The sequence below is a fragment of the Aptenodytes patagonicus genome, chromosome 9 (genome assembly GCF_965638725.1).
Source record: "Aptenodytes patagonicus chromosome 9, bAptPat1.pri.cur, whole genome shotgun sequence".
Lineage (NCBI taxonomy): Eukaryota > Metazoa > Chordata > Aves > Sphenisciformes > Spheniscidae > Aptenodytes > Aptenodytes patagonicus.
The window spans coordinates 5,863,118-5,875,850 of NC_134957.1; the positions used below are offsets into that span (position 1 = coordinate 5,863,118).

General features: G+C 37.8%; 1 long non-coding RNA gene across 1 annotated transcript in view; it reads left to right on the plus strand.

Annotated features, from left to right (window-relative positions):
* The window catches only part of LOC143164713 (uncharacterized), a 159,875-nt gene extending 148,348 nt beyond the window's left edge, over positions 1–11,527 (plus strand). Inside the window, exons 8-9 of the long non-coding RNA XR_012996114.1 lie at positions 9,453–9,497; positions 11,401–11,527. This is a non-coding gene — a long non-coding RNA (uncharacterized LOC143164713). The remainder of the gene's footprint in view (positions 1–9,452; positions 9,498–11,400) is intronic.
* The last annotated feature ends 1,206 nt before the right edge of the window (positions 11,528–12,733 follow it).

The following is a 12,733-nucleotide window of genomic DNA, read 5'->3' on the forward strand; positions in this document are numbered from 1 at the left end:
ATATAAAAAATGCTATACAATAATAGCTACCATCATTTCTGTGTAAAGATCACTTTTTTTTTCTGCTTACAGAAAATATCACAGTTCTTTTTAGGCATCTAAAGGCAGAAACTCTTTTTATTTAGAAAGACAACCTAATGGAGTCAAGCTGCTGTTCATGGACTGTGTGCTTCTCTCCTGGGAATGATCTGCTATTTTGAAGCAGAAATGGTTATTGTAGAACAGTAGCTGCAAAGTACTGCATGCCACAACCCGCATTTTTATCAGCTGGTCAGCTTATGCATCCCACCTTCCATTTTTTCCCTTTTCTCTCATAATAAAAGTTTAAGCAGTTAAAACTTTTTATGGGAGCAGCTGAGATCATAAACTCTGCCTGATGAATAGGCTGGTAATAGTCCTCATCTTAGAGAGGAAAAATTAATGCACCAAGGTCAAATGATGTGGATAAAGATACAAAGAAAAATCAGAATAGATGGAACATAAGGATTTCTTGATCTTATTTCTGTTCTTTGTCTGATAGATTAAGGATCTCTTTGTCTCACCTACTTGGTGCCAGAGAAGTCTGCCTTTTGATTGTGGAACTGACTATATTGGTTAATTTAAGAGCTGTGTTCCAAAGCTGTTAACTGACTACTCTATACTGGATGCAGTGCTCTAGATACCATTTGGACAGGATAATGTTTTATGCCAAACAGTCACTCAACAAGTAAAGTAAGCATTCATTGGATGCACGTGCATAATTATTCAAGCACTTGAATAACAGAATGGCTTAAGAGTTGATTGGGACCCCAAATATACATCCTAAGCATTTAATAACATGAATGTATGACTGTTGAAATCATTCAACACAGCGAATAGTCAAAAGGTTACTCTAAGTACAGCCTTATTATAATTTTTTGAGGCTTGCTCATTACTCAACAATGACTGTGACTTTATGTGAAGAGCAAAGTATTGAATTAAATGAAGCTTAAGTACCTTAATTTCAATGCAATCTTCATGTATTTTTATTATTACTGAATTCAGCCCAATAATCAATCCTACAACAAAGCATGTGTGCCTACTGTTCAAAAAGTGAACCAAGGAAACAAATAAATCAGCATCCTGTGCTATACCAGAAGAATTGTCCATAAGCAAAAGCTTTTTGAAAAATTTCTATGAGGCAGAACATGTAATTGCATGTTAATGCAGCACTTCAGTAGACCTAGTTAAATCAGCCACCAGGTATCCATAACCAGCCACATTCTTTTATTTTCTTCCTTCTCCCCATACAGTTTTTGGTCTTTCTACTGTTGGTATTATTTTGGATCACAAATTCTCTTTCTCATTATTGTGGTAAATAAAGATCTTTCCATCTGATACCCTTTCTGTAACATGCTGTTTAGAGAAACTGTTTAAAAAAATTAAGTAGGTAGGAAAACATGACTAATGATGTAGTTTGGAGGAGGGTGGTAGGAATATTTTTGCTCTTCTGTATGAGTAGGAGATGAAATTTCAATAGGCACTTCAGATTTTTAAAACATAGATCCTAGCTGTTTTAAAGCTTTCCACTTATAATCTAAAATCTATGGATAAACTAAGTGTGCCTGGTAGGCACATATTTTCATTAGATGCATGCTAATTTTTCAATATTAATTTTGCATGTAACTAATTACAATAGTAGCCAAAAATAGGCATCTGATTCACCATAACTAATTATGTAAGATTTGTAATTTATTATTGTGTATTGGAGGAACTTAAAACTGGAATTTTTCTTCTCATTTCAGTAAATGTTAGATCAGGCTCCACCTGAAAACTTGCCTTCGATTTTTAGGCAAAATTTCCGCATATCATCTGGAGGTCAGCAGATACTGAAACTCTTTACACAAGCTTCATTGATTCAACATGTGCTCAATAGTTGCTATTCAAGCTCATCCTGCTGTGCTGATGAATTAACAAACCATAGGGGTTATGGTTATCCTAATTTTCTTCTCTTAGAAATTTAATTTCCTGCCAATGAATATGTGCTGATACACCCACTATTTTTCCAAAGATGGGGATAACAATGAACTGTTCTTAATGTATTAATTAATGATCAGGTTTTTCAACATTCAGGAATTGCATCTTGTTCTTGATTAATTTCACACATACAATTTTTACTGAAATACCTGTCCAGTGACAAATTCAACAAATTACTGTTGTTGGTATTCTTGAAGTCCTGGAATCTAACTTATCTGGGTGCAGGCAACATGACAGTGTGTAGACATTCACCATCGAACAGCATAATATAAGAACACACATTCCCCCCCCCCCCAGTTGCATTAACTGAGCTCTAAAAAGTGAAATAAGTATATCAATGACTTTCTAAAGCAGTTAAAATATCTTTAAATTATTTTAAAGATGTTTTTATTTCCTTTTCTATCTACAAAGTAATTATGTGTGTTTTCTGTTGGAATGAAAAATTAGATATTAAACATAGCTTCTTTTTAAATGCATTTAAAAGTGGGTGGGGAATAGTCTTATGCGTTCGGCTTTCAATTATGGTTTACAAGTCTTAGGTGATTATGGATAGCCTCCCTTCCAAACACGTACTTCCACTGAGTTTAAATAGCATTTTCCTTTCAAAACCACCCCTTTAAAACCATTGATGCTATTTCCTTGTATCTGTGCTCAGCAAAGCAAAAAAGATTGGAAAAATTTGGCTAAACAGCAACGAGATTAATGCTACTATTTGATTCTTGCAATATTTAGTATGTAGAACACCCAGTTTTGCCCAAAACTTAAGGAAGTAAGCATGAGGGACTTCTCCTCTTCGAAACCTACATAAGTCCTACAAATGTTAATGACGTTTGGCATACCGTAAGTCACAGTGTAAACATGATCCTCCTGGCAATATTCTTTAACAGGTGCTGAACATCTGCACCTTTTATACAATTTCTTTGGAGCTGTGGGTGCTAAGAGACAGCTTTAAAATGAAGCTGTTAATCTCTCATTCTACACCTGGTTTTTCCCAGACAGAGCTACTCTGCTTAAAAGGAATATTAGAAAAGTAACTTCACAAACATTTTCAAGGCGTTCAGACAAGAGAGAGATGAGAATCCTGAAAAGTTGTTGCTGTTCAAACTAGGAGTCTTAAGTATAAGTACACTTATATGATAAATGCGTGCACTGAACACTGACAGTTTAATCACCCGATGGCATCTTTACGTTTGGATATTTTGGGCTTTTTAATAAAGACTTTCAGGGCATTAGCCAGATAAGTTGATGGTTTAAATATCTCCAAAACTAATTTTTTGAAAAATGGAACTGGGCTCTGATGCAGGATCAGCTAGCAAGAATCTTATACCCCAAAATGATGCTAGTCCGGTTATATTTCCAACAACTTTGTTTTAAGTCTATCTTACAAATTTGTTTTTTGAATTCCCATTGTCATGAGGATAGGTCTTCTCATTCTCTCCTGTTGAGAACTTTGAAGTAGAAGAGTGAAAATTATTGTTAGAAAAAAATTACTCTGCTCTTTAAAACAATACTTGTCTTTTAAATAGCGATGAAAACTTAAATTTGTTCTTTATTTTATCAGGACACATTCACCCATTCAATAGAAAATAGAATGTAGCAAACTGCTATATTCAGCTTACAAAGCATACTCATCAATATCTCTACTAGCAACATAATCTGAAAAGTAATTAATTTATTGGCACATTTAGCGCTCCCTATTTTATGCATCACTCTGTCAAGCCTGATTGGAATCAAACCAGTCAAACAGTCAAATTTGCTAATTCTAACAAGCAATAGCCTCTGGTTACTCAGTTATCAGAACAGTGCCCTTACTGAGCCCACTGCAAGGTGGATCAATGCAATTATCATCCACTGACATATGGCGAGGAGCTATGAGTGTTTTCACATGAACTAAATTGAATGGGACACAAATCATTGACTTATGTCAAGGAAACCAGAGACAGCACCTGAAATACAGCAAATTTCAGAGGGGGCTGACAGGCAGTGAGTGAGAAAAACAGAACTGCGTGTTGTTGATACTATTCTGGACAAAAATCACTCAACCACAGTGCAGCTCAATATTTGCTGTGTCACCCAGAGCAAGTTAAAAGTAGTGTGGTATGATCTGCTGCCTGTATGTCTGCTTTATCCATGCAAGTGTTTGCTTGCTCATTTTCATATTCTTTCCACAGGGTAAATGCCCTTGTAAGTTTGGTTAAATATAATCGGGAATGCTATAACTACTGCTGGCAATTTATATGGAAAAATAGCAAGAGTTTTAATAGTCAAAATGCTTTCCACACTCTTGCCAGCTTCAGCAATGAAGATAACAGTTTAAAAGGACTGGAAATGCCACTTTTTCTTTTTTCTTTTTTTTTCTTTTCTTTTTCCAAATATAGACTGTCATTTTATGAAAAAAGTGATAGTGACTTAATTTAATTTGAATACTGGAAATTTTATTTCAGCTCATTAAGTCCACATTTGTAGACAAAGAGTTCAATGTGTTTAGTTCAGCCTATTTGGTACCTAAAGACATAGTTGCACCATCTAACTTCAGGAGCTTTTGGTGCCTAAACCAGAAACTAATCTTAAGCCTCCAATGAAATTCATGATGAGAGAGACAGATTTCTCCAGGGCGCAATTCAGAGTAAGAATTTAACTCAGGTGCTTTGAATTGGGCTCCTCCAGAGAACATCCTCCTTCTACTTTTGGGTATATAGTGTGTGACTAGCTTTCTGACTTAGGCACTTTAGTTAGGCGAATGAAAGACCATGTGAGTATCTCCTACAGCGCCATGAAGATTTGGAATGGGACAAACATTTTCTTACTAAATAGTGAATTCTTTGTAAAATACAATTTACCTGTCTTGAAGCAGTTCATGGATATGAGTAAAATTCACAAAATAAATGTAATTCTGCAGCTACGTTGAGTGTAGGAAAGTACAGTTTCCTGGTGAGTGGTGGTTGTGCTTTTTATAATTAGTATATTTGAACGTTATTTCATTTTCATCATACTTTTAGAAAATACAAATTGAATAGGCTATGAATGTGCAAAGGTTAAATATTTGCAAGAAAGAAATGCAACAATAATAAATAGAGATATATTTGTACGCTATGTTAAATGTATTTGTCACCTTGTTTGAGCAAATGTTTGAAAAAGATTTGTGAGTTGCCTTGAGTATTATAGATTTGTTCAGATGCACAGTTGCTGAATTTCATATGATGTTTTATTTAATTTTTATAAGACTTCATTTCAATAGCTAGTTTAATAAAGTTTAATCCTGCAAGCCATTTTGTTTGACCGATATGCTTTTAATGTAAACCATTGACTGTTTTGAGACAGACACTGCAGTAGGGAAGTTAGCATATGCAGAGCATACAGTGAAAGAAATTTCAGCTTGACAGAGGGTTCAGATAAGCTTGATCCAGGTTTTGAGCAGTTGGAATCAGTGTACTGGGAAGGGTAGAGAGAAAAACTCCCAGTAAAGCTCAGAGGTTCATTTCTTAACTTCTAGCATAGCAGGACGCCCTGACTGCTTTCTGCCAGTCCAGTTCATCAGGAAAAATGGAAAACAACAACAACAAAAAGCAGCTGCCTAAGGATTCACTTTAGCGCTTTTTGATTTTTTTCTTCCTTTTGCTTCCCTTGCGGTTGTCAAAAACACCTTACTCTTTCAATTACCTCAGGCCTGGGCACTCTCTGTCCATAGACCATTTCCTTCTAAATGCCTTCTGGCTTTTACTCAAGTCTCCATCCATCATGGCCTCATTCTGAAAAGCTTTAAAGAGAGCAGCTCTGATGAAAACTCTGGAGAAACAAGACAGCTTTCAGGCCTTTCATATACTGACTGGACAAGCAAAGAATGGAGAAATAGACTTATGAGAGTACACAATGAGCTTATATTCAGTAGAAAACCACAAATACTCAACAGCCATTCTCATCCAGTCTGTCCTTCAGCTGACAGCAAAAAGATGGCTCAAAACCATTTTTTGCTTCCATTTTTGATGTGTTTCAGAGGCCGTTGTAGCCTCTGGTAAGAAAGCACCCTCAAAGACTGCAGCCTCTAAGTTAAGCTCTAACTAGCCAGAGTGATACACTCCCACCATGCTGCTGTTAGCTAGTTTGGGCAATAGGATTGGTGTACTGTTTCTCTAGCAGTTCTGTTCTAACTTGAAGAATTTTTCTCAGAGGCCATACTGAATGTATATTCATTAGCCATATAGAAAAAGCTCTAGTGAAATGGAGATTATAGTAACAGAAAATTCAGGTAGCAAATACTTTCAAGAGTTATTAAGAATTAATGAATTCCAATTATGCTCCTATGCATTTTGCCTCTCATCCTACCTGGATTTGTTTTTCATAGAATCATAGAATCATAGAATCATTAAGGTTGAAAAAGACCTCTAAGATCATCGAGTCCAACCGTCAACCCAACACCACCATGCCCACTAAACCATGTCCCTAAGCACCTCATCTACTCGTCTTTTAAATACTTCCAGGGATTGTGACTCAACCACTTCCCTGGGCAGCCTGTTCCAATGTTTCACCACTCTTTCAGTAAAGAAATTTTTCCTCATGTCCAATCTAAACCTCCTCTGGCGCAACTTGAGGCCATGTCCTCTCGTCCTATCACTTGTTACTTGGGAGAAGAGACCAACACCCACCTCGCTACAAACTCCTTTCAGGTAGTTGTAGAGAGCGATGAGGTCTCCCCTCAGCCTCCTTTTCTCCAGGCTAAACAGTCCCAGTTCCCTCAGCCGCTCCTCATCAGACTTGTGCTCCAGACCCCTCACCAGCCTCGTTGCCCTTCTCTGGACACGCTCCAGCACCTCGATGTCCTTCTTGTAGTGAGGGGCCCAAAACTCAACACAGTATTCGAGGTGCGGCCTCACCAGTGCCGAGTACAGGGGCACGATCACTTCCCTACTCCTGCTGGCCACACTAGTTCTGATACAGGCCAGGATGCCATTGGCCTTCTTGGCCGCCTGGGCACACTGCCGGCTCATGTTCAGCCGGCTGTCAACCAGCACCCCCAGGTCCTTTTCCAACAAGCAGCTTTCCAGCCACTCTTCCCCAAGCCTGTAGCACTGCATGGGGTTGTTGTGACCCAAGTGCAGGACCCGGCACTTGGCCTTGTAGAATCTCATACAGTTGGCCTGGGCCCATTGATCCAGCCTGTCCAGGTCCCTCTGCAGAGCCTTCCTACCCTCGAGCAGATCAACACTCCCGCCCAGCTTGGTGTCGTCTGCAAACTTACTGAGGGTGCACTCGATCCCCTCATCCAGATCATTGATAAAGATATTGAATAAGACCGGCCCCAGTACTGAGCCCTGGGGAACACCGCTCGTGATCGGCCACCAACTGGATGTAACTCCATTCACCACAACTCTCTGGGCCCGGCCGTCCAGCCAGTTTTTGACCCAGCGCAGAGTACACCTGTCTAAGCCGTGAGCCGCCAGCTTCTCTAGGAGAATGCTGTGGGAGACGGTGTCAAAGGCCTTGCTGAAGTCCAGGTAGACCACATCCACAGCCTTTCCCTCGTCCACTAGGCGGGTCACCTGGTCATAGAAGGAGATCAGGTTGGTCAAGCAGGACCTGCCTCTCATGAACCCGTGCTGGCTGGGCCTGATCCCCTGGTTGTCCCGCTCATGCCTTGTGAGCGCCCTCAAGATGAACCGCTCCATAATCTTCCCCGGCACCGAGGTCAGGCTGACAGGCCTGTAGTTCCCCGGATCCTCCTTCCGGCCCTTCTTGTGGATGGGCGTCACATTGGCAAGCCTCCAGTCGTCCGGGACCTCGCCCGTTAACCAGGACTGCTGATAAATGATGGAGAGCGGCTTGGCGAGCTCCTCCGCCAGCTCCCTCAGCACCCGCAGGTGGATCCCTTCCGGCCCCATAGACTTGTGAGCGTCCAGGTGGCATAGCAGGTCGTTGACTGCTTCCTCTTGGATTATGCTTCTCCTCTTTTTGTTGATTATGTTTCAGTTGCATTTTTTTCCTGAATGTGTTTTAAGAAACTTGTAGCACAAAAAAAAGTATCTTATCCAATACCATATGAGAGATGCTTATTCTGTTTAGATTAATAATGGAGTGTGTCTATGGATAGGTTTAACCATATCTATCTCTTATCAAGTCCTAACCTTGTTAATCATAGCTAATACCTTAGCCAAGAGTTTCATTTAGTAATTGTTGACTTCCTTTTAATTACTGGTGTCTTTGTTTCAAGTAAGTTTACAATATCATAGTGGTGTTTTGCTACATCTGCTATACTTGAATATACCTGTTATTTTGTTTCTATTGATAACATGTTCTACCTTCTGTTTTTCCACACCTTGTTTGTCTTCTCCCATCAGAAAAAAATTACTATTTCTGTCTATTGAAAAGCTTTTGCATTTTTTGTTCTCTCAGGCATAGAAAAAATTACTGAATTTAGTAAACTGTACAATTTCTTGGCCACCCCCTCTGAGCTCAGAATGGATCTCTTTCAATTTCACATTAATGTGTACTTAAATAAAAATTCAGTAGACCTCTGTAGATAACTTTTTAAAGATGGAGGTGAAAAATAATGTTATTCAGAATATTTGTGATTTGTAAATCTGTGCACAAAAAAAAAAAAAAGAAAAAGAAATGTTAAATCAAGGTTATAACATTTCTCATTTCTCAGAGTGGAAGAGCCTTTTCTGAGTTTAAGCCTGCTATAGATAGTTTTACAAGTAGTAGGGTTAACATGAATTTGGATATTGCTATGTCGCACAGCAGTTGCTGGAGCACAATTAACTCTCAGCAAGCTAATCTTTGAAGAACAGATTCTTTTTGCCTTCTTATATATAAGAAGCTGTTACCTAAGCATTACTGTATGACTAATTTATTTCAAGACTTATATCATACTTAAATAGCTTCTAAAGTAACAAGGCAAAGAGAGTATCAAGTAGCATCATATTCATATTCAGTATTCGTATGTTGTATCAGATAATTATTATTAAGAGACTTTGTGTTCAAATTCAAATACTTTCAAAAGTGACTTTAATAAAGCTTATACAACATTAGTACTGGAAGGACAGAAAAGGTATTCAGGTCAAATCCAAACAAGAATTAGAAGTGACTGATACTCTGACTTATAAAGAACCGAATTTCAAGGTACTTTTACAGTATGGTAATCCCTGGCTAGAGATTCCATATAATAAGGACTTCCTTACTGCATCTTTTCTACTCTCTTCCCAAGAAAAATAAATTGTAGGGCTTGTGAAAATAATCTCTTTTAAACTGAGTAAAGGAGGAGAGAGATGTGTGCAAACTTCATATTGTCATACACAATTTATCTTCCTTTATTTTGGGGGTAATCATTTTGGCTGAGCATGGATGAAGATGTCTTAAAGTCTGGTACAAAGGTTTGCAGTGAAATATGAACGAAACTATGATGCTTGCATTAAAGAACTGCAAGTCTATTTATATATACATACTTTTTTTTTTTTTTCCAGTTCAATGGAGGAGTTTGTCAGTACCACGCAGAACATGTAAACCTGGTTAGTAAGTTACCTGTATTTGTATATAATTGAACCTCGGATTCATTGAAACATCAGTGCACCATAAAGGTCAAGGTAACCACATGGCAAAACAATGAAGGTTAAATTCTGCCCTTAAATAATATTTTTTTGCTTCCCCAAAGCCATTTATGTCTTAAATGGCAGAAAGTTGCTAAGACTCTTTAAGTATCTGACTTCAAAGCTGTGTAAAGGTATTGTAAGGACAGTGAGAGGAAAAACAATTGGTCCAGAGAGCATTCAGATAAAATCAAGTCTTATCTCTTCTGTTGTACAGAGAAAAACAATTTAACAATTGCGAAGCTTCTCTTCCCTCAAGGATCTTGCCGCCTGCTCACTCCAATTCTGCCCTCAGCTGCTGTTCTGCTATCCATTTATTCTCTCTAGCACCACTTAAAAACAGGTGAACATGGACCAGGAAGCAGCATGCACTGAGAACGCGAACCTTTTCTAGAAACCTTAGCTGAAAAAGAAGGGAGGAAAGGGAGTTCAGGAACTCAGAGTGCCAAAATGCTCTTGCAGCCTTTCCTTCCACTCATACGTAGCTATATCTTGCACAGATAGGAATAGAAAGCAGACTAATGAACAGATCTTATCCTAGTGATTTTTCTTTTTAAGAGACTGGTTCACCACTGGCAAAATATTCTTTTTTTCCCCTAGTATTTTTATCTTTAGTCTTATTTATTTTTGCAGTATACTGACGTCACTTAAATGGGACTCATTTATTTTTTCCATAAAAAAATCACTCTTTCAAATACGTTTAATCTCTGTTACTTTATTAAGTAAGCGATTTTTTAAGAATGAAATTAAAAACTGAAGTAAAATATTATTTGCAGACCCATACTTAAGCAAGATTAAGCAAACCCACAGATACTGCGAAGCAAGTCTTGCAGCTATGAAGCCATATGTGGTATAATATCATTTCACTCATATGGAAGAGCCTGAGTCTGGTTGTCCACCAAACTGGGCATTGTGAGCAAAGTTGTACTGATTGTGTGCCGGCCGCTGAGGGCGGCATTATCTTAATCAACAAAAGTATCAGTAATCCTGATTTTTGAAAGCGGTGGGAATGTTTGCTCCAATAGATGTAAAGATATATAATACTAACTCTATTGTAAACCACACAGATTGGAAAGAATTAAATTTAGCATATATGTTTTATTCCCTACATTGTTCTCTAAATAAAGCGACGGTGTGCAAGGCAGTCATCTAGGTCAAAAGGAGATGGTAGAGCAGCAATAAAACAGGATAAGGGATATAAAAACAGGAAAAAGGTAGTAAATACAAGTTACTATTTAAAAGGTTCATGCAATTACTAAGGGGGAGAAGAAATAGAACAGGGATATCAATAGTGAATAGAGTAAGTAAAAAGGAAGGTTTTTCAAAAAAAGTAGTGTTTGTGTTAAAAATAGCATTGTAAAACCTGTGTAAGGAATAAGAGCTATGCCAGAATTTGAAAGAAAGAAGCTGTTTCCAGCCCTTGTGAAATAGAAAGGTTGCCAGCTATAACTGGGAGGATGAGAAGAAACATTTACTAAAATTATACCATATGTAATCATCTAGTCTAGGTGACATAAATCCTGGAGTCATAGAAAAACTAACTGTGTAGTCCTGGACCGCAATTAATATCAACATTAACAAGAAAACAAGTGTTGTACAAAAGATTGAGGTTATAAAATTGCCCCAGTACTGGATAAGGTGAAAATCATGACCTGGGAATTATATATCAACTAGATTGATATTGATTCTAAATAAAATAAAGGAACAGTTGAGTTGGGACTTTGACGGTGATTAATTATTACAATGTTGATTCTTACATTACTTGTCTGGTTTTGTGGAATTTGTCTTTTCAAACTTACCTTTTTGTATTTTTGTTTTCTGACAGACTTGCAGACCTGGTCAAAACAGACAGTATCATAACATCTGGATTTCTCCAGCTTCTTTGTGATTGAAAGCTCTCACTACATGGAATAACAGGGTATTTTGCAGATTGAGTTTAAAAGTGACTCCCTCATAGAAGACAAAATTCAAGTTGCTAATGGGAAGAAAAGAAAGTTGTGGGCTGTTACTGAGCAATTAATATTTGCTGGAGACATATAGAGAACATGTGGAGTCATCTATGTGAAGTTTGCAAATGATACAACATTTCTGGGGTAAGAAATGATGAGAAGGATGGGATAGTAATGCAGAGCAAGGTATGGAGTCAGTTGATGACCTGATTGAAGAGGCTGCTCAATAGCAGCCATGCAAGTGGAGCATATTCACTGCATCAACCCATCGTCCCTCAGGGCAGAAGTTACAACTCCATTAATCTCTTCCTCCTTTCTTCCAGTACCTCTGATCTTAAGAATGACCTGGAGCACTTAATTAAATGGTCGCAATTGAATACTGATATGCATAATGATATGCATTTTGAAATGAAGACCACACACTGTGCTTACAAAGTTGGAGCTCTTGTGTAGAAATACAGTAAGTTAAAAAGGGTTTTAATGGTCAATGTGAGTAGATATACTATTGAAACTCATTTCAGAGTTAACTCGAGAAATACATCCCAAAAATGAACAAGCTAAAAGAAAAAAAAAAAAAGAAAATTTAGGTAATGAAAAGATTTTGCTTTTTTTTCCCCTGGCTGTGCTAAAAGTACCACAGTTCAAATGAAATATTAAAATAATCAAGTGGGAATAAAGGAAACTCACAAAATGTATCCAGAATTTGGAATATCAAGACTTATGTTGCAAAGAGTGGCCTTATCCAAGAGGAAGTTGAGAGAAGACTTGCTCTCTCTTTAGAAGTGCTTATGCATGGATGCATTTAAATAGTGTGAGGCATGAAGATCCTCCTATCCAAAGACTGTTAGCTGAGGTTAGAGAAATTAATTGCTTAATTAGGATATGATTTCCTAGCAGTCTGACAGATGATGCAAAGATGCAACTTCTTGTCATTCAGAATCTTTGCTGTGAGTTGGAACAGTTTTCTAAGATGTGTATGATTTAATTCAGCTTTTCAGAAGAAATCTTCAGCCTGTGTGTACTGAGGAATCATCCTACATCTTCCAGGTGGTCTACTGCATCTTCCTGGGGCATTTGTGATACCTTCTTTTTGCTCTAAATACTCTCATAACACTTAGTTTTACAAAAACATAACATTTATTAGTCTCATGCTTCAGAGCCTCATTTAGTCATCTGATCGATCAGAAATTAATATCTGTTTCCCCTTCC